Here is a 27,443-nt window from a genome sequence, read left to right as displayed (position 1 = left end):
CACCCTCCCATCATCCCCGACATCTTGGCCCGGTAATTCCTTCTCCGCCCTCCTCAGAATAATAATCAGAAAATGTATTTATACTGGAGGAATCCGATGAGCTATGAAGCTTATTTTCACAGATGTCCTCCTCCCCTTTCTACCTCGCGCTCCTTCTCCATTCCTCCATGCAAACTTTGTCCTCCTCAAGGAGTTCAGTCCGGGAATATTGCTCCCCCCCTCGCCCAGTCCACCCCCTTCCTATTTGCAGCCTTTTCTCGGTACAGACTCCACTGCCCCTTCCCATGTTCGTGCCACGTGCTTATAACACATTTGCGTGCACACTAAACAAATGAGGAACTTTCACACTGGGCGCCGGTGACCGTGAATTTCCCGGCCGCCTAGTGATTGGACAGCTCCAGGTGCCTGGCCTCTGCAGAGAAGAAGTCCAGGCGCAAGATCCGACCGAACGCCGTTCGGAACGGGCGGTTGATGGACGCGTAGAGGATCGGGTTGACGGTGGAGCTGATGTAGCCGATCCAGGACACGACCTCATAGGCGGTCGACGTGTTCTTGTAGAAGGGAAACACGATCACCAGGATGTAGTAGGGTAGCCACGACAGCATGAAGCACCCGATGATGCTGCCCAGGGTCTTGGCAGCGTTATGCTCTCGTTTCATCGTTGATTTCCACCGCTTCGCTGCTTCATCGCCATCATGGCCACCACCAGAACTACCACCGTTGGCCACCTCGACCCTCTGCGCATGTATGGGCACGCCAACTGTGACCCTCCGTGCTTGCCTCCTGGCCACGCGGTATATCTTGGCGTAGATCAGCAGGATGATGAACATTGAGAGGAAATATGGGCACATGCCGTAAGCGAAGTGCAGTCCCAGGTCTACGGTGAACATGCAGCTGTCCGGACAGCCCCCTCGCTCGATCGTCCCCCGAGACAGCGTGGGGCTCAGGCTGAGCAGCGTCGGGGTGGTGAATATCGCCGCGCCGAGCCAGCAGAGCGCCAGCATCACGGCCACGGTGCGGTCCGTGACCCGCGTCGGGTAGCGGAGCGGGTCGCAGATGGCCACATAGCGGTCGTAGGCGATGCAGCCCAGGTGGATGATGGAGGAGGTGGTGAGCGTGTAGTCGAGGAAGTAGTGCAGGTGGCAGAAGAAGGAGGCATAGAACCAGCACTGGTAGATGGCGTGCATCATGCTGAAGGGCATGATGAGCAAGCCGATGAGGAGGTCGGACACAGCGAGCGACAGCGCCAGGGTGTTCGCGTGCGTCTGCAGCTGCCTGAAGCAGGCGATGGCTACGATGATGAGGAGGTTGCCAAGGATGGTGGCTATGATGAAGAAGATGATGATGGCCAGCGTGAGGATGCGGTCCTCCTCCGACAGACTGGGCCCGGTACAGTTGTAGTACTCGTAGTGCAGGGAGCATGGTGAGACCGTTGTGGAGTTGTCCATCGTCCAGCGAGCTGTAGTGGGAACACGGCGTTGGGCTGTGTGAGACTGTACGGTACGTATGGCAGTAGAACAATACATGTGCTGGTGTGGTATGCGTTACATGTAAGTTGTGTTGATACGTGCTCGTGTTGTTTGTCGCAATGCATGTGATATTAGAAGATCTGGACACACAATACGCAATTAGGCAATCAGAGAATCTCGCTCTTATGTTTGTGTGTCACTCGCGCTACGAATTCCAAACGACGGAGCATAGAACCTCGCCCTGCCTGAACTCTAAAAGTGCTGTGGTGGGTGGTTGGGTGACTGGGTGAATGGATAGGTGAGTGAGTGGGAGAGTGGATAGGTAGGTGGGTGACAAAATGGGGAAATTGGTGGGTGAAATTTGTGAGTGCATGGATGGGTGAATGGGAGAATGAGTGAGTGGGTTATGGAATGGGTAAATAGGCGGATAGAATGAGTGGGTGGGTATGCAACACGTGTGTGCATGTGTATGTTTGCATATTCTTAGGTTTTTTCGGTAAAGTCACGTAGGTAAAACATCAAAATTAATAAAAAATAAAATAAAATAAAGATCACGACGTTTCGGAGGCAACACAAGTCTCCGTCATCAGGTGGGACCGTCACAGCCAGATTAGCTGATGACGGAGACTTGTGTTGCCTCCGAAACGTCGTGATCTTTATTTTATTTTTATTAATTTTGATGTTTTACCTACGTGACTTTACCGAAAAAACCTAAGAATATGAATCCTTGCAGTCACGAAAGCTTCAAATCTAGAATGTATGTTTGCACTCTATGGCGGTACCCCAGGGTACCATAGTACCCCGGCTCTCGCATAATGTCCGTGATGCAGTAATTTTTAGTCTGTTGATGGTCGGCGATGCGTCAATCGACTCATCTCGACGAGCTGTACACGATGCACTACGGTGCGTACGAGCGTTCAGGGTTTCAGCGCAATCGTACTCGCTGCGTTTCGACATCGCCGAGTAGCACCGATTTCGGATTAATTGGTACCCCAGTCACGAAGTTAAGTACACCCCTGGAAAAAAAAGTGTCCCAGAAATAAAATATTTAATTGCCTCGGCCATTTTGCATTATTTGGTACCCCAGGGCACCGCCATAAGGATTAATTGTGGGGAGCGGTGGTGTAGCAGTTATCGCACTGCGCTACGAACCCAACGACCCCAGTTTTAATCCCGCTCATGGCCGCCAACACCAGTGTCGATTATCTTAACCAGTCTTGAGCCTCTCCTAGGTCGACTCAGCCTCAAATAAGTGCCTGGTGCGGTATGTAAACATCGCCACTAGGGAGACAAAGGCGGCTGGGCGTCTTGCTGGTCACCTACCCACTTGTGTGCCGTAACGGCCTTCATGGGTGCTGCTCGCTAACCACTCTTGCCCCAAAAGTCTGCTCAGGCTATATGGGGGAACTTTGTCTTTGCATGCCTTCATAGCTACTCACAGCACTTGGTGAAATATTGTATCGCTCTGAATCTGTTGATTTTGTGTATGCCTTTGTACATAGGTATACCTTAATGCATGCTCGCTAGCATCCCGAACAGAATGCATTTGCAAATGCATGTACCTATACATGTAATATTCACTTAAATATTGATTTTATGCAATTTCAAATGTCTGTGTTCATCTCTTTGTGTGTCTCTCTCAGTGCGATTCGCTGCAAGCACTGGACGCTTTTTTGACCAATGTTCGGACTTTAGTTACGGTTGTTTCGTTGAGTGTAGTCGCAACAGCAACAAAAAAGAACGAAGACATATCATATATTTTAACGTGCAGAGACAGAACTGGAAAATACATCGAAGTATATAGTCTTCCATAATAGTAGTTTTTTTTGGGTTAGATCGCGTATATATATCTGTTGTTAAGCCCGCCACCACCCGATACAGCCAACTAGAAAGGGTTGTCACGTAAACAGAGCCTGCCAATTCGTTACTAGTACAGCACTAACCGGTGTGTTGCAGAGCAAAGCCACAACATTTACAATCTGAGCACGACGTGTCGCCAATAATTACAGCTAGCTTCATCAGGTGACAGCCATATTTGTGGAGAAATCCTCCTGCTCCATTCCTTAAAAAACTGTTTTCCGTGTTAATCTGATTTATTGTCTTGTCTTCAGCCATCCTCTATCCGAGGGTTCACCGCACCATGGGTATTCCTTTGTCACTGACTCCTGTCTTGCGCTATTTTCATTGTCTGTTCCAGCATGAGCCTCGCCCGTACTTTGATGTTATATATCCATTACATATATTTTCATGTAGATATTTATTCAGTAATACCTCGATTTAAGTCCCTCCTCTTTTACATCGTTTCGCAAATACGTGTCTGTATGCACAGCATGCATCTACGACTATTGTTGGGATTTTAGTCCAGATTTTTCGTTGCCACACTAACAGGTGCCAAGTCAATGTAAGCCAAACTTAATTCTCGTTTAGTGTAGGCGCAAAAGCAACTGGAAAACACATCGGAGTATATATATAGTAATGCCCTGATTAAAGTCCCACCCTTATGCATCATTTTGCAAATACGTCGTCACTTTATTAATACCACAACCTGATTTGCGTCGCCCCAACCCACACTTACGCAGCTAACAGCATCATCCGTCCTTGCTCGTATTCGTTGCCTCTAGCTTCTCCTCCACCTACCCTGTATATCGCTTCGATTTATGTCGTTTCGATGTTCGTCGCACATTTCAGGAACGTATCGCCGATGTAAACCGGGGTATTTCTGTACAAGGATGCACTGACGAGATAGAGGCAAGTGACAATGCGTTCGAGTGCTGTTGGATAACCGAGTTCCATAGTGAAAAGTGACCAATTGTGCCGATTAATCAATATATATTCACGTTTCTAATATGTGTATATTAGCTGCTGTGACATTGATCGGAGAATTATGTTTGAATGAAATTCGTTTCGAGGAATGAAAGAGATGCGCGTTTTTAATTACATTGATAGCCAGGCAGAGGAGAACGTAGATTAGATGACACCCGCAAGTTAACGTCATCAGTCAAACTCTTAAGAACAGTGAGTGAGGCTTGGGCAGAATGCGCCATGGCTAGAAGACACGATGGGCGACGGACAGGAATGATAGCGGAGTGGCGGTCAACGCATTGAACGCGTCGGATAGAATACGTCCACCTCGGGAGATGGAGCGATGAATACATCTCGTGCTCAGGTGCTGGGCGGATTAACGCATCAGGATGGTGAGAAGTGGGGACGAGGCCTTCATCCAGCAGTGGATTGACCGTGGCTAATAATGATAATAAACACGTGTTCAAAGCGCATGCCAGTCAGATCGTCAGCCACCCACCTGAACACCTCGCCTCGCTCAGTCGCCACTCCGCGGTGAGCGATGCTTCAATATTTATGAAGCTTGGAACACGGCGATATAAATAGGCCCCGTGGCGAGCCCTAGCGAATCGCTTAATAGCCTCGGAGGACCAATCCAAATAAGCCTAATGATTCACACAAACCAGCGCGTCGGGGATTTATTGGGGAAAACTCGGTTTATAAAAATATATATATTACGGGATTCGTTCATGGGGGAGGGGAGGGCCCTCGAGGCAGTGCCCTAGAATATCGTTGTTGTTTGGTGTGCGTTATTTGTTGGTAAATTTATAATGGGCGTCGTAGTGGCGAGATGTTAACTACCTCGCCTGGTATACAGGACGTCGTGGGTTCGGCCCCGGCCCTGACCCTGACGCCGGTATTTTTAGAGTTTTTTCTCTCCGTGTTCGCGTGGATTTTCCTTAGGATCTTCCTGTTTTCCCTCCACATTTAAATTAACATGCCTTTAAAAAAAATTGGCTGCAATAAATGTGCACGTGATAAGCCACTTCGTTGAGCTATCATTTGTGGCCAGGTTGCTTTTGAATAAAATAGCTATATAGCTCAGTGGGCCTTTCCTAGTAAAACAAGAAGTTTAGTTTATATTATTGGTTATTTTGGTAAAGTCACGTAGAAGAGAAACAATAAAATAATATAAATATAAAACAATAAAATTCTCACAGCAAGAACATTTTCTTGCTGTGTTTTTTCACACCTGATGATGATTGCTTGTGTCGCAGTCGATACGTCGTGAGAATTTTATTGTTTTATATTTTTATTATTTCATTGTTTCCCTTCTACGTGACTTTACCAAAAGAACCAATAATATGAATCCCTGCAGTCACGAAAGCTTTAAATAATAGTTTAGTTTAGTTTTGGAAATTATATTAAAAACAAAATAATGCACACGGTATTTAATGGATGCATAAATCGGTGTCACTTGAAAGGTGTGGCCTTTAATAGAGATGAGTTTACATGTTGAGTTTATTTGATTTGCTACACGGATAAAAGTGGTCATATTTAGCCAGTTGTCTGGCTATTTTATGTTAAAAGGTGTAGGTGCAAGTAAGGCATGTATTTTCCTCGAATAGGGACGTAAATAACGTGGGGCCTTTAAGATACAAACATGAATTATGATTTTAATTTAGGAGCTTTCGTGACTGCAGGAATTATTCTTTGGTTCTTTTCGGTTAAGTCACGTCTAAAAATAAAATAATAATTTTTTTATTTTTAGACGTGACTTAACCGAAAAGAACCAAAGAATGAATTATGATTCGTAACATTGGGCACGAAGCCTCCGTGTTAAATTCCCCAATATTCTACGGAGCAGACCTGGTTGGTTTGGGGTCACCCATAAGCTATGTAGCTTGGAGTCGGAGCTGGGGCTCTGGTGCAGCTTGGTTATTTGCCTGCCGCCAGTGTGTTTTATATAGTATGTATACTTGTATAACGCTATACAAGTATAAGTAGTTGGCATTTTTTACTTGGTCATAAGAAGTCCAAATGTCTATTCAGCTGTGATGTCACAGTGCACATGTAACAATGATGTCACAAAGCATGGCACAGATTTATTATGTAACATAACATGCTGTGATGTCACAGAGCACAGAGCTCCTTGTGATGTCACAAAAAACCCCTACCCTCTCCTCCTACCCCCCGAATGTGTCCCCATTGCTCATCCAGTTGTGTGTATGCAAAGTACACTGGCAACACCAAGTGCTGCACCAGTAATCACTGCATTGAGATGTACGAGAGAAAATAAATATGCTTGAATGTTGCAATGTTTATTGGCTCAAATGCAACACGATGTATTGATGATATAATTAGATGTTTTACATTTAAACAATGCTTACATAGAATAATGGAGTTACTTTTCGATTTAAAGCTTTCGTGACTGCAGGGATTCATCTTCTTGGTTCTTTCGGTAAAGTCACGTAGAACGGAAATAATAAAATAATAAAAATAAAACATAATAAAATAATTCTCACGACGTTTCGGCCACAACAGGTCTGTCGGAAAGACAGCGTCTGAATTCAGACAAAAGACGCTGTCTTTCCGACAGACCTGTTCTTCACCTGAGGAGGGCCGCTTGCGTTGTGGCCGAAACGTCGTGAGAATTATTTTATTATGTTTTATTTTTATTATTTTATTATTTCCCTTCTACGTGACTTTACCGAAAGAACCAAGAAGATGAATGGAGTTACTGTCAATAAAATACACAACTCATTTGTAGATCGTGTGGCTCCAGAGTCGGAGCTATGTTTACGTAGCCACAGTTTGAAGCTCTTCTGGAGCAGCTCAAAAAATAGAGCAGAGGTCAGTCTGGAGCTGGAGTCAGCCTGGAGCTGGAGCGGAGTCAGCCTGGAGCCAGAGTCAATCTGGCGCCGGAGTCAGCTTGGAGCCGGAGTCAGCTTGGAGCCGGAATCTGCCTGGAGTCGGAGTCAGCCTGAAGCTGGAGTCAGCCTGAAGCCGGAACCGAGCCACGTCCAGCAGAGGCACGGAATTGCCAACCGAAGTCCGAAGTGACCCTCTGACCCCCAATGCTAGGAAGATAAAATAAACTTAAACTAAAATGCGTACATAGTTGAGAATATGAAATGTTACGGTTTAAAGCGTTGAGATGTGCGTGCAGCATTTTCACTACAGACCACGCAGTAACCCGTAGAAATACATAGAGACACACAGATATACATAGAGACTCGTGTATATATATGCAGACTCAGAGATGCATACAAAGACCCATAGAAAGGGGTCGGAAACATTTAAAAGAAGAAGAGCCATTTTCTTTTGTCTTTCACAAAAATATTTCGGAGCGACATCCCACGCAGAGCTACTTGTACACATACATCGCAGGTATCGTTTTAATTCACCTAAGTTGTTATTTTTATATTTTCAGTATACTCTCGATTATCCGCGTGCGGCTTATCCTACCGCGCACCTGAGATTTTGCATAAATGAATAACTCATGGATTTCCCTCAACCCCAAATTAATCATGTGAAAACAGTTACACATTGTTATTCTTACTCTTTGGTTCTTTCGGTAAAGTCACGTAGGTATAAAATAAATAAAATCAAGATGTTTTGGGCACAACACAAGCGGTGGGATAATGGATGCTTGTGTTGCGCCCGAAACATCGTGATTTATTTTATTTTGTACCTACGTGACTTTACCGAGTATGGATTCCTGTAGTCACGAAAGCTTCAAATCAAGATTGTTATTCTTGGAAATGTGTATTGCAAGTCACGTGCTTAAAACGAACAAATATGTTGCTCCAGTTAATCCGAAATCCACGTGATCGCCTCGACAGCACAGTACGTGCATATTTTTACGACAGTGGGCGGAGTTTGATTGATGCTGATTGGCGAGGCTCTGCTGCTGTCCACTTAGTGGGCGAACTCATCTGCGCGGGACGAGGCAAGGGTTATCACTGACCACGCGCATCGATCGTTAGTGTTTGTTCTACATCGAAAGAGAAGCAATACAAATCGTCAGCTGTGCTTCATTTTGAGTTATTTATCCGATCATTTATTTTTGTGAGCTTTAATTTACCAAATTGTGCGATGGCATAGAAACTCAAACGTAAGTTATACCTATATTGGTTCTTTTTGGCATACAGGTCTGCGTAAAAATTTTTATATTTATTTTTATTATCCGAGATTGTGAATAATCCACGGCCGTCCACCTCATCGTAAGCGCGGATAATAGAGAGTCTACTGTACATATAAAAACATTTATTGTCATTAAAGAACCCAGAATGCAAGTAGATATCAAAAAGAGGTGGGAAAAAAACTGCAAAACACGTGTAACAAGCTCGATGTAATCCACCTTTCAAATTAAGGATCGTATGATGGCGTCCAGGTCTCTGCCCTACCGCGATAGGGGTACTGACAGGCAGCGGCAATGGCGGAGCCAGGATTTTCAGGCAGGGGGGGCAACCCCTCCAGCAATGAAAAATGATAGTTGTTAGTAAGTAAGGACTTGTTCCTTTCTTTTGATTAGATGCGTGTGCGGCGATGGCGCAGCCATCGATCGAGGGTCGAATTCGAACCGCGTGTGATCAGCATCGCACTCGCTGAAGGTGAATGCCTTCAGGGAAGTCGTGTACTGTATATGCAACTGCGCACGATTCTGTGAGCCACTTATAACTGATTTCCCGTTACTTATTGCCAATTATGGACTCAGACTATTGTGCTATCATCTTCTAGAGTCCCTGGCACGTAATAATATGCGACACAGTGGCAGTGGGGGTCGCCAAATTCCGATTTATTACTCATCAACCCCAATGATCCGATTTAAATTATGAGATGGGAAGTTAATCGAAGAAAAGTAAAGATGGCAGGAATCATCGAAGCAAACAGACCCAACAATAAAATCACATGAACGCAATTGTCCAAGTTTGTCATTCTTGATTTCTCCCAGTAGCAGTGGTTACCATGTGTTGACGACAGTGGTGTAGTATCCAGAGTCCATCCCTTCTCCCTAGCCTCCCTTTTCCCGGGTATTCATGCCAGGTTCCGCAAGAACGGGGCCTATATGTCCTTGCACTCCCTCTCCTTCCCTTTGAAGACGTGATGTTCAATTCCCACCTCCCCTTAGTTATTCTTTAACAATACAACTAAAACTATGAAACATTTTTTTATTTTACCAGCTAAGGCCCACTGAGTTATATTGCTCTTTTTGCAGAAGCGACCTGGCCACTAATAATAACTCAACGAATCGGCTTATCATGTGGAATTGTATAGCAGCCAAATCCTCGAAACGCATGGTTCTAAATCTGGAGGGAAAAAACGAAGTCCCGGAGGAAAATCCATGTGACCACGGGGAGAACATACAAATTCCAAATACTGTATACAGGTGTCAGGGTTGAGATCGAACCCACGACCTCCTGTATACCAGGCGAGGAAGTTAACATCTCGCTATCGTGGAGTCCGGTGGCCTGCAGAACTCCTATCGTGTTTTGTACTGTTTGTTGTTGTAACTTCCTGACCCACCCCTATTGGACATCTGTGAAAAAGAGCTTCCTAGCTCATCGGGTTTATCCAGAATTAATAAAGATTCTGACTATGACTCTTCACGGCACAGTGTGTCCAGACTGTAGCTCTCTACGCCTCCGTACATGCTGTGATGAAGGGCCATTGGTCCGAAACGTCGCCTATTATATATAATTTAAGGCCATAGTGTTATTGATGGATGTGATGAGGTTAAGTTTTGTGATCAACAAGCTTGCAAATAAAACAAGGCAATTCAACCCGAACTAGAATTAGGGTGTAAATAATCAACATTATTTCCACATTCGTCGCTTACACCGCCGGCGAACCAGTGCCAAGCTTCACAGCTCATCGGATTCCTCCAGTATACATCAATATATATTCTGATTGTGTCATCTTCGCTAACTAGTTTCCGCTCATCCCTCAAAACTCCCTTATTTTCCCTGGCTCATCACACGACCGCCCAATCTCCCCCTTCTAACCACCGCTTTCTAACGACCTCCTGCAATTACCAGGTGAGGTAGTTAACATCTCGCCACCGTGGCGCTGTGCGTTTTTTCGTCACAAAGACATTCTATTTTGACCCATTACGTTTCATGTTAAATAAATTGATTATTATTATTTTTAGGTTAAATTATGTTGAAGATTGGTTTGTATAAAGCAGTGCTGCTGCATACAGCCGTGTATTGCTAAATCGCTCTGAACTATCGCGAGAAGTGTCTGAGCAGAGCGAGGCGCCCTGTGTGACATGACATCGAGAGAAAGAACGAGGTCAGACGCAAAGAGAGAGAAACGCGGAGAGAGAGAGAGAGACTAACACACACAGAGGCAACATCAGCACGTCATCACTTCTCTACACCTCAAGCAGCTCAAGCTCCTGTAACCACGTGGCTTGTGTAGCCACGCTCCCCGCAAAAACAGACGCTGCTCCTTCTCCATGCAGCTCACTGTTGCATGCTCCTTTCTTCTCTCTTCTCTTTCTCTCTTCCCTCCCTTCTCATTGCCATCATTACCCGCTCCTCATTCCCGACATCTTGGCCCGGTCATTCATTCTCCCCCCTGCTACTCCCCTACCTACCCAGCGCTCCTTCATCCTCTCTTCTGTGCCATCTTTGTCTTTCTCAGAGAATTCAGTTCGGGCATTCTTCCGCTCATCTTACACTCCCCCCCACCCCTTTTTCTTCCTTCCTGTCTGATGCCCTTTCTCAGTACGGACTCCACTGCCCCTTTCCATGTTCGGGCCACGGGCTGATAACATGTTTTCGCACACACAAAGGAAAGGACGAGCTTTCACACTGGGCACCAGTGACCGTGAATCTCCCGGCCGCCTAGTGATTGGACAGCTCCAGGTGCCTGACCTCTGCAGAGAAGAAGTCCAGGCGCAAGATCCGACCGAACGCCGTTCGGAACGGGCGGTTGATGGACGCGTAGAGGATCGGGTTGACGGTGGAGCTGATGTAGCCGATCCAGCACACGACCTCGTAGGCGACCGACGTGTTTTTGTAGAATGGAAATACGATCACCAGGATGTCGTAGGGCAGCCACGACAGCATGAAGCAGGCGATAATGCTGCCCAGAGTCTTGGCGGCATTGTGCTCTCGTTTCATCCTTGATTTCCACCGCTTGGCCGCTTCATCGCCACCACCGCCGCCTCCAGAACTACCACCGTTGGCTACCTCAGTCCTTTGCGATTCCGTGGGCGCGCCAGCTGTGACCTTCCGAGCTTGCCTCCTAGCCACGCGGTATATCTTGGAGTAGATCAGCAGGATGATGAACATTGAGAGGAAATAGGGGCACATGCCGTAAGCGAAGTGCAGCCCCAGGTTCACGATGAACATGCAGTTGTCTGGACAGCCCCCTCGCTCGATCGTGCCCCGAGACAGCGTGGGGCTCAGGCTGAGCAGCGCCGGAGTGGTGAAGATCGCAGCTCCGAGCCAGCAGAGCGCCAGCATCACGGCCACGGTGCGGTCCGTAACCCGCGTCTGGTAACGCAGTGGGTCGCAGATGGCCACGTAGCGGTCGTAGGCGATGCAGCTCAGGTGGATAATGGAGGAGGTGGTGAGCGTGTAGTCGAGGAAGTAGTGCAGGTGGCAGAAGAAGGAGGCATAGAACCAGCACTGGTAGACGGCGTGCATCATGCGGTAGGGCATGATGAGCAAGCCGATGAGGAAGTCGGACACAGCGAGCGACAGCGCCAGGGTGTTCGCGTGCGTCTGCAGCTGCCTGAAGCAGGCGATGGCTACGATGATGAGGAGGTTGCCAAGCATGGTGGCTATGATGAAGAAGATGATGATGGCCAGCGTGAAGATGCGGTCCTCCTCGGACAGGCTGGGCCCCGTGCAGTTGTAGTTTTCGTAGTGGAGGGAGCATAGCGAACCCGCAGTGGAGTTGTCCATGGTTGTGGAGTTATCCAGCACTACGAACACCAAACCACAGAACATAGAACCTCGCGCTGCCCGAACTTTAAACTTCCTGTAGTGGGAGGGTAAGTGGGTGAACGGATGGGTGAGTGAGTTTATGAGTGAGTGAGTGGCTGGGTGAAGTAATGAGTACATTTGGTGGGTAAATAGGTGGGTGAAAGATTGGGTGAGTACGTGCTTGGATGGAGAAATAGGAGGATGGGATTGGTAAATGGGTGGATGAGTGAATTGGTGAGTGAATGAACAGGTGGGTGGGTGAGTGGGTGATGCAGCAAATCTGGCTGTGACGGTCCCACCTGATGACGGAGACTTGTGTTGCCTCCGAAACGTCGTGATTTTTATTTTATTTTACTTTCATTAATTTTAATGTTTTACCTACGTGACCTTACCGAAAAAACCTAAGAATATGAATCCTTGCAGTCACGAAAGCTTCAAATCTAGAAAGGATGGGTGAGCGTTTGGGTGTATCTGCAAGTCACCAACTCTCAGACAAAGCAAGTGAACGTCTAAATCTCTAGTGAATCTCTCATCGTTGCTCTTCATTGGCCATACAGAAGAAGAAGACGCGTGCGTAAGGTGATTTCCCACTATTTATCTATGTGCGTTATAGGTTCAAGAAGATGCCTTTGCACAGTGTGTGGTATTCAACTCATGTGTGCGTATGTATGTTTGCGATATATCAGGAGTGGTAGTGTAGAGGTTAGCGCGTAGTGCTATGAACCCAGCGACCCTAGGTCGAATCCTGCTCACGGCGACCAACACCAGTGACGATTATCTGAACCGTCACCACTAGGCCTACCATAGGTCGACTTAGCCCCAAATAAGTACCATACCTGGTACGGTGCATAAATATCGCCACTAGGGAGATAAAGGCGGCCGGGCGCCGTGCTCGTCACCTCGCCCCTATTTTCGAGCTCCATCAGTGTCTATTTAAATTCCTACTCTAATTCCCTTGCTTTCCAGCTCCTATTTCTCACGCTCGCCCTACTTATCTATATTATCTGCTGTTTCACGAAATGATATTCTTGTTTTAATTCAATCACTACACACTAGGACTTCTCCTATTAACATATTTCCTGGGTGCCTCTTAAAAATAATGCCCCACTAAACTAGCTACTGCGATTGTGCACATCGCCAATGATTCATTTTTAGGTGGGTGTTTCCCACCATCTTTAAAAATAAGACAAGTTTCACCACGTCTTACGAAATCCGGACTAGATACTGAGGACCCTGCCGGCTACCGGCCGATTACTAATCTCTCCACCATTTCTAGACTCCTTGAGCATCCTGCTCTTTCTCAACTCGAGACTCAAATAACATCTTCCTCAAACGTTTGTTCCTATCAATCTGCCTGCCGTCAGACTTACTCCATGGAGACTGCAATTACCAGAGTCTTCGACGACATTCTTTCAATCGTCGACTCCAGTGCATTCACGGCTCTCATTGGTCTGGACATTTAGTCAGCTTTTGATACTGTTAATCACCGACAGCTTTCTCATCTTCCAGAGTCCGACTTTGGAATCAGAAGATTAATCCTCAAGTGGGTCTCATCCTCTTTGGTTGGGAGGGCCTCTTCTGTTAAAATAGGCGAATCCACATCCACTATTATAAATCACGTATGCGGGGTCCCACAGAGCTCCGTGCTTGGACCATTATTGTTTGCTGTCTACACATCCCCCATCGGCCGACTTATTAATAGCTTCGGAATTAAATACCACTCTTATGCTGATGTCATTCTATGATACACATCAGAAATCCCCACTAATGTTCAAGGAATTGAAAATCTCACTGAGTGCACAACAGTCTTGCAGCACTGGTTCTGGTCGCATGATCTTTCTTAAAATTAGGCCAAATCTGAAGCCATCCTCATTGGCACTCGACAACGGCTGGCGTCATCTCTTCCCCCGTAGCATCACGATTGCCGGCACCACCATTCCCTTTTACGGACCACTTCGAATTCCTTGGTGTCACTTTGGAGTCTTCCACCGTGTCTCTGGATATTCACGTCAACTACATCAAAACTTGCAACCATCATCTCAAGGCTCTTCGACACCAACGTCCACTCATTACCCTCGATATTGCCAACACGCTCGCCTGCAGTATAGCCAGGGTCTCGCCCTGGCCTCGGCTACTGTAACGCCATTCTCTCCAAGTCATCATAACATTGCCACTGTTACATAACTTTGCTCGTGTCGTCCTTGGTGTCCATCGTCCACGACTCGACTCAGCCATCACTCTCCGTACTCTTCATTGGCTCCCCTACGCCAGCAAGACACATGATAAATTGCCTGCCTTTGTCGTCGCTTTCATCACCGGTTCCCCACTACATCTCGCCTCATTACTCTGGCCTTGCACTGAAGCACGTGATAGAACCCTACACAGCCTCACTCAAAATCTGCTTCGGACATCAAGGTCTCGAATTGTTACAGCCTCACGTCAGTTCTCTACAATCTCCTTTTCAGTGTGGAACTCTAACCCTATGTGCATGCGCAACATCAAATGCACTCTTACTTTTAAAACAACATTTGTTTGGTCAGGCTTTCGAGCAGCCCTGAGCTTGGCTCCTTGCCTCTGAGTTGTCGACTTGTCTGCACAATCTGGCGTGTTATAAATGTCATTATTATTATAGGTGCTCGTGAACGGCATTTGCCCCAGAAGTCTGTTATGGCTACATGGGCATCTTTGTCTTTGTGTGCCTTAATATATACTCACAGCACTTGGTAAAATATTGTATGGTTCTAAATATTTTTATTGTGTGTATGCCTGTGTCCATAGGAATACCTTAATGCATGCTCACTAACATCCCGAAGAGTATGAAATTGCAAATGCATGTCCCTGTGTGTCCCGGTACCTAATAGGAGCTCGCGAAATAGATTTTTGAACTATGTTTTAGGATATAATATTTGTGAAACATTAATATTCAACTAAATATTGTTTTTACGCATTTTTAAATGTCGGTGTTTCTGTCTGTGTTTCTCTCAGTGTAATTCGCTGCATGCACTGCATGCATCTTTGACTATTGTTGGGATTTTAGTCGAGATTTTTCGTTGCCACACTAACAGGTGCCAAGTCAATGTAAGCCAATATACATTCTCGTTCAGTGTAGGCGCAAAAGCAACTGGAAATCACATCGGAGTATATAAATATAGTAATGCCCTGATTTAAGTCCCACCCTTATACATCATTTCGCAAATACGTCGTCACTTTATTAATACCACAACCTGATTTGCGTCGCCCCAACCCACACTTACATCGCTGACAGCATTAACCTTCCTTTCTCGTATTCGTCGCCTCTGGCTTCGCCTCCACCTACCCTGTATATCGCTTTGATTTATGTCGTCTCGATGTTCATTGTACGTTTCTGGAAGGCATCCTTGATGTAAACTAGGGTATTACTGTACAGGGATACACTGATGGCATAGATGAAAGCGACAATGCGTCCGAGTGCTGTTGAATAACTTTAGTTCCATACTGAAAAGTGACCAATTGTGCCGATTCATGTATATATTTACGTTTCTAAAACATTGTAAAATTACATTGAGAGCCAGACAGAGGATAACGTGGATGAGATGACCCTCTGCAGGTTAACGCCATGAATCAAACTATTCAAACCAGTGAGTGAGGCTTGGGCAGGATGCGTCATGGCTAGAAGGCATATAAGGCCCACTGAGCTATATAGCTCTTTTTCAGAAGCGACCTCGTCACAATAACGGAATTGCAGCCAATGGATACAACGTGTAAGAGAGAAATTACATCCACCTTGGGAGATGGAACGATAAAATCACCTCGAGTGCAGGTGCTGGACGGATTAACGCATCTCAGAATGATTGAGAGGTGGCGATGAGGCCTTCATCCAGCAGTGGATTGGCCATGGCTAGTAAAGATGATAACTCGTGTGTTCAAAACGCATGCCACCCAGAGAGCCAGCCACCCACCTGAACACCTCGCTCAGTCGCCACTCCGCGGTGAGCAATGCTTCATTATTTATAAAGCCTGAAACACGGCGATATAAATAGGCCCATTGGCGAGCCCTAGCGAATCACTTAATAGCCTCGGAGGACCAATCCAATTAAGCCTACTGATTCACACGAACCAGCGCCTCGGGGATTTATTGAGGGAAAACTCGGTTTATTAAAAATAAACTATATTACGGGATTTGTTCATGTTGGGAGGAGATATAGGGTGCCATGGAATGTGCTTGTTGTTGTTTGGTGTAGGTTATTTGTTGGTAATTTATAATGGACGTCGTAGTGACGAGATGTTAACTACCTCGCCTGGTACACAGGACGTCGTTCGATCCCGACCCTGACCCCTGCTGTATATTTCAGAGCTTGCGTGTCTCTCTCCCCGTGGTCGCGTAGATTTTTCTCTGGGTCCCCCGGTTTTTCCTCCATGTTTAGAATCAACATCACGCGTTCAAAAAAGTTTCGGCTGTGATAGATGCCCACGCGCTTAAGCCGCTTCGTTGAGTGTTGCCCGCTACCCCCTGGAGCGAGGCGATGGAGTGTGAGGAGATAGATGGAATTCTGCAGGGCCCGAAAGGAGAGGAGACCCGACTCTAGGCGTAGTGGAGAGTAGTTTCTGCAGGCTACCCACGGGACGATGACTTCGGTGCCTGTTCAACAGCAGCCCAAACACCTCATTCGCACCCTCCCGCTGGTCCCTTCTCCCCATACTTCGTGCTAGCCACGGACATAGCCCCGCAAGTGGACTCTATTGATGTCCACACTTTTATACACCGATCAGTTAAATCCCCTTAAAAAAAACTACCTAAATAGAGGAATAGGTTTGACGCGATCCTGAACAACTTGCCCCCCCGCCCACACGGCCTCGCCCCCTATGTCCCACCTTCCACGGCTCCGCCCCCACGCCCCCCTCATGTCCCCCCTCCCTTGCACTCATTGGATTGGCAGCCGACGCCAGGCCCCGGATGAGCAGAAACCCAGCAGCGAATCTGGTGTCAGGACGCGCGCCCCCACCCCGCCCACCAAGGCAGAGTCTCCACGTGGCGGCGCACGTGGCGCAACTGTGGGAATGGCAGTGGCAGACGCGTGACATCTCCTAGGCCAGACTGAAGATGTTACCTGCGGTATGAATGGCTTGCGGGGAGGCGCGGGCTAGGGATGGCGATGCGTCGGGCGGGCCAGGGGCTTGCAATGAGCGAACCAAATGAGAAGGCCGGGGGACAAGGACCACTGGAAAGGGATATCAGACCCCTCCGGGGCCCAATAGGAGTGATACTCGGCCTATTGTCGGGAAAGTGTCGTCGAGCACCGGCCGCATTTGTGTTTTCTGATTTTCGGGCAACCCTCAGCCTACCCTCTACTTCCCTTCCCCCCTCACTTCCTTTGCCATACAATCCACCCGTATGTTAAACAAATACCCCTCCTATTTTCATTTTTGCTTTCTCATACACCCCCCCCCCCCCCCATGTTACAAAAATAAATGTTCTACCAGCATGATTTTTCCATGTAAATGAGGCAATTTATTCCCCCCTCACCACAGGTTATCTGTCCCCCCCTCCTCCATCCCAATGAACCAGGACACGTCGGGTACATGTGCTTGGCGGATATTCCTGTGTGGTTGTTTTTGTCACCCAACGTTGTGCAGCGGGCCTTTGTTCTTATGTCCAGCAGAAATCTATTAGAAGATTGTTTCAAATGGTAATAAGTAGTCCACGTCTACGCAACTGTGATGTCACAGTACACGAAGAACAATGATGTCACAAAGCACAGAACAGATCTATGATGTAACATATCAGGCTGTGATGTCACAGAGCACAGAGCTCGTTGTGATGTTACAAAACACCTGCCCTCTCCTACTCCCTGAACTTGTCCCATTTGTTCCCCAGTTGTTTGATTGAAAAGTATCCTGGCAACACCACGTACTCCGCCAATATTGACTGCATTGAGATGTACTAGAGAAAATATATGCTTGAATTTTATCATGTTTATTGGTGCAGATGTTACACAATATATATTATAATTTAAAAAAAATACATTTAAACAATGCTTAAATAGAATGATGCCATTACTGTCAACAAATACACAACTCATTTGTAGGTTTGTGTGGCTCCGGAGTTGGAGCTGGGTTAACTTAGCCGCAGTATGAAGCTCTTCTGGAGCGGCTTCAGAAATAGAGCAGGGGTCAGTCTGGAGCTGGGGTCAGCCTGGTGCCAGAGTCAGCCTGGTGCCGTAGTCAGCCTGGGGCCGGAGTCAGCCTGGGGCCGGAGTCAGCCTGGAGGCAGAGTCAGCCTGGAGCCATAGTCAGTCTGGAGCTGGATCGGAGACAACCTGGAGCCGGAGTCAGCTTGGAGTCTGAATCTTCCTGGAGCTGGAGCCAGAGTCAGCCTGGAGCTGGAGTCAGCCTGGAGCCGGAGTCAGCTTGGAGCCACAATATTCTTGGAGCTGGAGCCAGAGTCAGCTTGGAGCCGGAGTCTACCTGGAGCCGGAGTCAGCCTGGTGCCGCAGTCAGCCTGGAGCTGGAGTCAGCCTGGAGCCGGAGCCGAGCCATGTCCAGTAGAGGCACGACATTGCCAACCGAGGTCCAAAGTACCCCCAGATCCCCAATGCTAGGTGGCGAAATAAAGTGAAACTAAAATGCGTACAGAATCGAAATTTCTATTTAAAGCTTTCGTGACTGCAGGGATTCATCTTCTTGGTTCTTTCGGTAAAGTCGCGTAGAAGGGAAGTAATAAAATAATAAAAATAAAACATAATAAAATAATTCTCACGACGTTTCGGCTACAACGCAAGCAGCCGTCGGCTGTTTTATTTTTATTATTGTATTACTTCCCTTCTACGTGACTTTACCGAAAGAACCAAGAACAGAATCGAAATGTTACAAAGCTTTGAGATGTGCTCATTGCGTGCAGCATTTAACAACAGTCCACGCAGTAACCCACAGAATACATAGAGACCCATATATACATAGAGATCCACAGAGATACATAGAGGCTTACAGTTATAGATTCAAAGATGGATACAGAGACCCATATAAAGGGGTCAGCAATTTTTCAATGAAAAGCCTTTTTTTTTAGTTTTTCAACAAAATGTTTCGGGAGCCACACCACACGCAGAATTACTTGTACACATACACAAACATAGCAGGTATAGTGTTATTTACCCTTAGTCGTTTTTTTAACACTGAAAAACATTTTTATTAAAGAACCCAAAATACAAATGGATTTCATAAAGAGGGGGGGACTGCAAATGTATGTGTAACAAGTGACGTAATCCACCCTCAATTGGAGATCATATGAGGGTGTCCAGGCTCGGTGCCCGACCTCGGCAGGGATAACGATCAGGCATGGTGTGTTTAATGAGAGGGGAAGATAATGGAATAAAGGGGAGGGGCAGCAATAAAGTAACAAAACAAAACCAGAAAACGTTACCTAAATGCGATATCCAAGTTTGTCATTCTTGATTTCTTCCAAGAGCATTTGATTTGATTTTGTTGATTTTTGCATAATTGTAACCCTTCAATTGCAGTTCATTGACATGGTTAATCTCACTCCTCAGATGTTCACCATTTGATACTTGTTTAGCTCGATGTATGAACATCTTCATGAGAGATGATTTCTGCGTGGGGTGATGGCGTGACTGCATTCAAATAGGCATCAGTGTGCGTTTTAATTAGGTAAATGCTGTTTGTTATTTTACCATTTCGGCCGTGCCCGAGAAGAATATCCAGAAATGGGAGTCTTATAAACCTCAACTTACATGGTGAACTGGATAGAAAGGTTTTGCGAGTTTAGATTATTGAGAAATTCATTAAGTGTATCTTTACCGTCTGGCAAGACCACCAATGTGTCATCCACATATCACAACCAAACAGAGGGGTTTCGTGTCCTTGAATCTAGTGGTTACTGAAAAGTCTTCCATGTAAAAATATAACTTGACTGTACATCTTGTCACCAAGATATTCCATAATGTGACCCATTTCGCGTCATATTTATTAAATTGTTTATTTTTTTCACATTTAATTGGTGTGTATAAAGAAGTGCTGCTTGCACACCTCTGTGTGTTCCTAAATCGAACTGAACTATCGCGGGAGGTTTCTGAGCAGAGCGAGGCGCCCTGTGTGACAGACAGGACTTTGAGAGAGACAAAGTCAGACGCGGAGATAGACGCAAACACACAGAGAAACAGCACGTCATCACTTCTATACACCTCAATCAGCTCAACCCTCCTGTACACCACGTGGCTTCTGTGTGGCCATGCCCCCCGTGAAACGAGATGTTGATTCTCCTCTGTGCAGCTCACTGTTGCTCGCTCCTTCTCTTCTCTCTCATCCATACCTTATCATTATATCATTCCCGAAATTTTGGCCCGGTCATTCATTCCCCCCCTCCTCCCCTTCCGACTTGGCGCTCCTAATCCTTATTCCATGCCATCTTTGTCTTTTTCAGGGACTTCAGTCTGGGCATCTTGTCCCCCACTTTCATCCCCATTCCCTTCCTTCCTGTCTACTGCCCTTTCTGAATATGGATTCCACTGCTGCTTCCTCTGTTCGTGTCAGAAGGTAATTACATCTTTGCGCAAAAACAAAACAAAGGGCGAACTTTCATACTGCTGTGAATCTCCCAACCGACTAATGCTCGAATAGCTCCAAGTGCCTGGCCTCCGAGGAGAACACATCCAGGTACAAGATCCGACCGAACGCTGTTCGGAACGGCCGATTGATGGACGCGTAGAGGATCGGGTTGATGGTGGAGCTGATGTAGCCAATCCAGGACATGACCTCGTAGACAGCAGACGTGTTCTTGTAGAAAGGAAACACCATCACCATGATGTCATAAGGTAGCCACGAAAGCATGAAGCAGGCAATGATGCTGCCCAGGGTCTTGGCGGCGTTGTGCTCTCGTTTCATTGTTGATTTCCACCGCCTTGCCGATTCATCGCCATCACTACCTCCAGAACTACCACCGTTGGCCACCTCGACCGTCTGCGCATGTATGGGCATGCCAGCTGTGACCGTCCGTGCTTGCCTCCTGGCCACGCGGTATATCTTGGCGTAGATCAGTAGGATGATGAACATTGAGAGGAAATAGGGGCAAATGCCGTAGGCGAAGTGCAGCCCCACGTCTACGGTGAACATGCAGCTGTCCGGACAGCCCCCTCGCTCGATCGTGCCCCGAGACAGCGTGGGGCTCAGGCTGAGCAGCGTCGGGGTGGTTAAGATCGCAGCGCCGATCCAGCAGAGCACCAGCATCACGGCCACGGTGCGGTTCGTGACCCGTGTCCGGTAGCGCAGTGGGTCGCAGATGGCCACATAGCGGTCGTAGGCGATGCAGCCCAGGTGGATGCTGGAGGAGGTGGTGAGCGTGTAGTCGAGGAAGTAGTGCAGGTGGCAGAAGAAGGAGGCATAGAACCAACACTCGTAGACGGCGTGCATCATGCTGAAGGGCATGATGAGCAAGCCGATGAGGAGGTCAGACACGGCGAGCGACAGCGCCAGGATGTTCGCGTACGTCTGCAGCTGCCTGAAGAAGCCGATGGCTACGATGATGAGGAGGTTGCTGAGGATGGTGGCTATGATGAAGAAGATGATGATGGCCAGGCTGAGGATGCGGTTCTCTTCGGACAGGCTGGGCCCGGTACAGTTGTAGTACTCGTAGTGCATGGAGCATGGTGAGCCCGTTGTGGAGTTGTCCATCGTCCAGCGAGTTGGAGTGGGAACACGGCGTTGGGCTGTGTGAGACTGTGTGGTACATATGGCAGAAGATCAATGCATGCTTGGTCGGTATGCCTTGTGTAAGTTGTGTTGATTCATGCTCGTGTTATCTGTCGCAATGCATGGGGAGGTAGAGGATGCTGATATTCAGTGCACAAGTGGGTAATCAGAAACTCACATCCTGAGAATAGTTTTTTCCTCTTTTATCTGGCAACAAAACAGGTGTTAAGTTGTTAAAACACCAAACTGAAACCTTTTACAAGGAATCATCTCTGCATTAACCACAATACTTGTGGTCAAAATCCTAATAAAAAAAACATTCTGATAATATATGCATTGTCTTTGAAACTGATTGGTCCACATCAGAGACAGCTTTCTGTTGAGCCTCGTCTCAAACGGTGTTAGACCAGAGGACGCCAAAAGGTGTACAGCACAAAGACAATGCACTTTCAGAGTAATGAGAGCTCGGTGTGAGCATCTTCATCATGAGACCTCTTTTGCCAGTACCATATTATCAGAGTATGTTTTTGTTTGCATACAGCAGAGGTGGAGAGAATTTCCACAGGACCTAAATATCTGCTTTATTGATCTTGTCAAGGCCTATGATACCTTTGGGTTATTCTTTGTGCTTACAGAGTGCCAGACCGTCTGGTCAGAGTTAAAAGGACCTTCATAATTGTGGGCAGGCTGGGTAAAATGGTTTGGTCGGATATCAGAGCCATCTTCTGTTTATCTCGGGGTGCAACAGGGATGTCCTCCGGCCCCTACACTATTTAGGATATTTGACCACGTTGTTCGAGAAGCTTTCCATTGATGTACCGTTGGAATTTACATCTAGTATAGATGCAATGGTAGATTGATGGATGCCTGGTGTCGTCAAGGTCAACCATATTATATATGCGGATATTTTAGTAATTTCTGCCCACTCTGAAAAGGAGTTGGAGATGCTACTGCTGAACCAGGAGCGTGCTGCTCAGAGATGGCGCCTTAATATCAGCCCCAAAAAACATAGCACCTGCCTTCGGTATTGTATGTTATAAAATGCTCCCCTCCCTCAAATCCCCATCAGTAATGGGGCAGTTGTGGAGAGGGTGGAAAAGTTCCTATACGTGGGCAGTATGCTTATGACCAGCTCTGGTTTGGCAGTTGAGGTCTCACACCGAATCAGCTGAGTGGCAACCTTTCATAAGCTGCGTAATGCTTTGTGGGAAGCTTCCTGGGCTGTCACTCCATACAAAGCTCGATATCTTCTCAGCCACAGTCATACCCTCCATTCCCTATGCTTGCTAGAAGTGGAGCTATCTAATTGAACATCTGCGCCCGTTTTAAACATTTAGGCTCACTAGCGGAGCCAGTGGGGGGTGGGGTGGCACGTGCCCCCCCCCCCAATGATCCCATCGAAATCCCTAATTTCGATCGGATCATTGTGGTTTATTAGTAATCAATCGGCATTTTGCGACCCCCACTGCCACTGTGTAGCATATTATTACGTGCCAGGTACTCTATGAGATGATCAAACAATAGTCTGAGTCCATAATTGGCAATAAGTAACGGCAAAGCAGTTATAAGTGACTCACAGAATTGTGCGCAGTTGTGTATACAGTACACGACTTCCCTGAAGGTATACCTTCAGCGAGCGCGATGCCAATCACACACGGTTCGAATTAGACCCTCGATCGATGGCTGCGCCATCACCGCACACACGTTGAATAATAAGCAAGGGACAAGTCCTTACTTGTCGAGGCGACAGCGTCTAAATGAAACACCACCACGCTTGGAGCGTCTATTAAAGCTGGGTTGGAAGGGGGGAAAAATGCGCCTTGACAAAAGAATCTGCATATCAAGAGCCACAGTCCTTACTTACTAATAACTCCTATCATGTTTCATTGCTGGAGGGTTTGCCCCCCCTACCTGAAAATACTGGCTCCGCCATTGTTTAGGCTCATCTGCCTATGAATAATTATGGGTTTAACCTGACTGGATTGTTTGAGGAGCTCACAAATCCTTGAAAGATCTGGACGCAGTCCCATCAGTGAGCTCTTCTGGCAAGCAAGGTTCCATTAGCTGAATCGTGTAGCCCGCATGCCCAGCCACCACATGCCCTAGCAGCTTATTTTTGGCTGGATAGATGGGTGTTAACGGGCGTGGCATGGGCTAGACAAGGGATGGACTTATATGATACAGAAGGCTGTAGAGCTAATTGGACTTGCCGATGAATGGTACCAGCAATGTCAAGATCAGCCTCTGGAGAAGGTTCATGACAGATGCTGCTGGAAAATTGGAGGCAGTTTTCCCCCAGGATCGACACTGACAACGAGTGGAGCGCCAAGTTGATCAAATGGAGAAAATAGGCACAGTCGGAGGCTCAGTTTGTCCATCTGCCAGTCATCTCAGTCAACCCATGGCACCTCGATCTGTTCCGTGACCTCCTGCAAGCGGGCCTTCGACACTTCAAGTGGCCTCTAAGTGCACCTATCATGGCACAAGTGCTGTGGTGACATCACCACCACTTAGTGGTGAATGGCAGTTATTCATCAATTTTTGGGGAGTGGTAGTGCACTACAAACGCGACGACCCAAGTTCGATTCCCGCTTACAGCCACCAACACCAGTGGCGATTATCTGAACCATACTTGGGCCTTCCTTAGGTCGTCTCAACCTAGAATGAGTACCTGGTGTGATGTTTAACCATCGCCACTTCGGAGACAAAGTCTGCTGGACTTGGTGCTGGCCACCCACCCCCTCGTGTGCCGTTTCAGACTTCATAGGTGCTCGCAAACAGCACTTGCCCCAAAAGTGTTCAGGCTTTGTCAACAGGTATTCCTCAACAGAGCCTGTCCCGATGGTTTACAAATTTCAGTTTGAATTTGTGTGTAAAATGCATATATTTTACATATTCAAATCCGCCGTGTGAGCCGCCTGGATGCCTTTAAACTAAACTGGGAGTATTACATTTGATGCCGTGGCATGAAGCGCCCCATTCGCTGTCCCCTAGGGACGATTGTATACAGTATCTGCCTTGCAAGGTGCTCACTTACAGTACCATTCTCGATGTTGCAGTATATGAGATCCAATGCAATGATAACTCTATATACTATATATATATAAAAATGTCGCCCAATGTATGTCTACATATATGCCTTAATAGCTACTCGCTAACCTCACTCGTCCTGGCAGTATAGAATTGTAAAAGCTGCGTGTATGTTTGTATGTATGTATGTGTAGTGGGTTACGTTAGAGACACACTAGTCGTAGGAGGCATACACGTTTATTCTACACTTTCCACAGTACAGGGGGTAATTATATACGGATCAGAACAGCCGGCACACGGCCTGACCCCACACCGACGAGGAGGACGAAGATTTCGTATACGACGGGCTCCATTCTCAAACCGCAGCAGCCCCGACCCAGCGTTGGAGCCTCCCTTTTATCCTCCCCAGCGTGGCCTGGCTCCGCCCTTGGCCACGTCCCCTTCATGAACATACCAGAAGGTTCTGGGCTCTGTGCCAGGTGTCCCCTCTGTCACCTTTACCCTACATCCATTACCCCGGCCTATCATGTGCCCTACTGCCAGACCGGCTGCTGTATCATCAAATGCCCCTTCTCTGCCAGCAACCGGCACTACGCGCTCCAGTGGCATACTTCCCCTGCCCTACTGGTAGACCGGGCTATTACACCCACGATCCCACTCTCTACCAGTAACCAGCACTATGCGCCGTCGTGACCCATTTTATGTCACTACATATGTATTTGTGCCGTGCCAGCCTTCATAGGTGCTCGCTAACGGCACTTGCTTAAACAGCCTGTTAAAGGCTATACGGGAAATCTTTGTATTTGTCTTGTTTACCTTCATATATACTAATGTCACTTGGTCCAAGATTGCAGTGCTCTAATTATGTTGATTGTGTGTATGCCTTTCAAAGCCTGCGTACATAGGTATACTTTAACAAATTCTTGCTAACATTGCTTGACCTGACAATGTAATTGCAAATGCATGTATCTATTAATATATAATATATAGGGACCTTAATAGGAGCTCGCTAACTGGTCGTTAGTTCATATGAACCATTAATTATAACTCAACCTGAAGCAACAACACCAACATTGGTTAAGTTTCTACATCATGAGACCTCCTTTGCCAGTACCAAAATATAAGAATAGGTTTTTCCCGTTTTTTCTGGCAACAAAACTGAAACCTTGAAAAAAAACCCTTTAAAATGTTTCAGTTTTGTTGCCAGAAAAAGGGGAAAACCCGATTCTTATTGGTTAAGTTTATGTTAACACCTTTTCAAACTGACTGCTATTAAAACGAATGCATGCATTAGCTTTTGAAATTACCTTAGAACGTTTGTTAAATATAAGATTATATTCATTAATTGCATTTTGTCTCAATTCATTCAGGGTTCTTGGTCGAATTTTGTAAACGACGGATTTTAGTCGACCCCACAGAAATAAGAATAAAATTTTGATATGTTTGGCGCCACGGTGGCTAGAAGATGTTAACTACCTCGCCTGGTATACAGGAGGACGTGGGTTCGATCCCGATCTCGACCCTGACCTCTATATTTGGAGTTTGCATGTCTTTCTCCACGTGGTCACGTGGATTTTTCTCCGGGTTTACGGGTTTTCCCCTCCACATTTAGAATTAACATGATTTAGAGTATTTGCCTGCAATAAACTTCCACGTGATAAGCCTCTTCGTTGAGCTATCATTTGTGGCTAGGTCGCTTCTGAAAAAGAGCTAGATAGCTCAGTCGGCCTGACCTGGTAAATCAAACATAGTTTCAGTAAATATCTTCTTGGTTCTTTCGGTAAAGTCACGTAGAAGGGAAGTAATAAAATAATAAAAATAAAACATATTTTTTATTATTTTATTTTATTTTTATGATTTTATTACTTCCCTTCTACGTGACTTTACCGAAAGAACCAAGAAGATGAATCCCTGCAGTCACGAAAGCTTTAAATCGAAATTTCAGTAAATAGTTTAGATTTTAACTTAAACAATTAACAAATTGTTTAAATATCTTAGCGTTAAAATAAATAAAATAACCATGTGTCCTGACTTTTGGACCACCCTGCAGAGGTGGGACAAAGTCATTGTTATGCAAGTCCAAGTCGAGTCGCAAGTCATCAAATTCATGACTCGAGTCTGACTCGAGTCCAAGTCACATGACTCGAGTCCACATCTCATAGGTGGGACAAAGTCATTCTTATGCAAGTCCAAGTCGAGTCGCAAGTCATCAAATTCATGACTCGAGTCTGACTCGAGTCCAAGTCACATGACTCGAGTCCACACCTCTGCCACCCTGTACTGGATTGTTGACCCGCCCCTACTGGACATTTGTGAAAAAAATATTTATAGCTCATCTAATGCCCATGCCTGTCAACCCATACGGTTTACCCGTAATCTTGTACAGGGAAATTGAAGTTTCAGGTCCATATGGCGTATAGCCGTATAAATGCGGCCAAATAAAAAAGTGATGGGACAGATATTTGTTTTACCCTGGCAGCCGACAAATTTGATCCGGAATTGAGACGCTCTCGGTACAGATTATGCGCAAAAGCTACACTCC

The 27,443-nt window shown here is 46.5% G+C and overlaps 3 pseudogenes across 1 annotated transcript; all 3 read right to left on the bottom strand.

Moving 5' to 3' along the window:
• Window positions 1-380: 380 nt before the first annotated feature.
• Window positions 381-1,448, bottom strand: LOC144942573 (trace amine-associated receptor 365 pseudogene; annotated as a pseudogene). The gene has a single exon (XR_013639398.1). The product of XR_013639398.1 is annotated as a trace amine-associated receptor 365 pseudogene (transcript).
• A 9,656-nt stretch (window positions 1,449-11,104) lies between these two features.
• On the bottom strand, window positions 11,105-12,172 carry LOC144942572 (trace amine-associated receptor 365 pseudogene; annotated as a pseudogene).
• An 8,616-nt stretch (window positions 12,173-20,788) lies between these two features.
• Window positions 20,789-21,853, bottom strand: LOC144942571 (trace amine-associated receptor 365 pseudogene; annotated as a pseudogene).
• Between the last annotated feature and the right edge of the window lie 5,590 nt (window positions 21,854-27,443).

This window comes from Lampetra fluviatilis, chromosome 27 (genome assembly GCF_964198595.1).
Source record: "Lampetra fluviatilis chromosome 27, kcLamFluv1.1, whole genome shotgun sequence".
NCBI lineage: Eukaryota > Metazoa > Chordata > Hyperoartia > Petromyzontiformes > Petromyzontidae > Lampetra > Lampetra fluviatilis.
The sequence above is the reverse complement of the archived record's forward strand: the minus strand, read 5'-3'. Positions and strand labels throughout refer to the sequence as shown.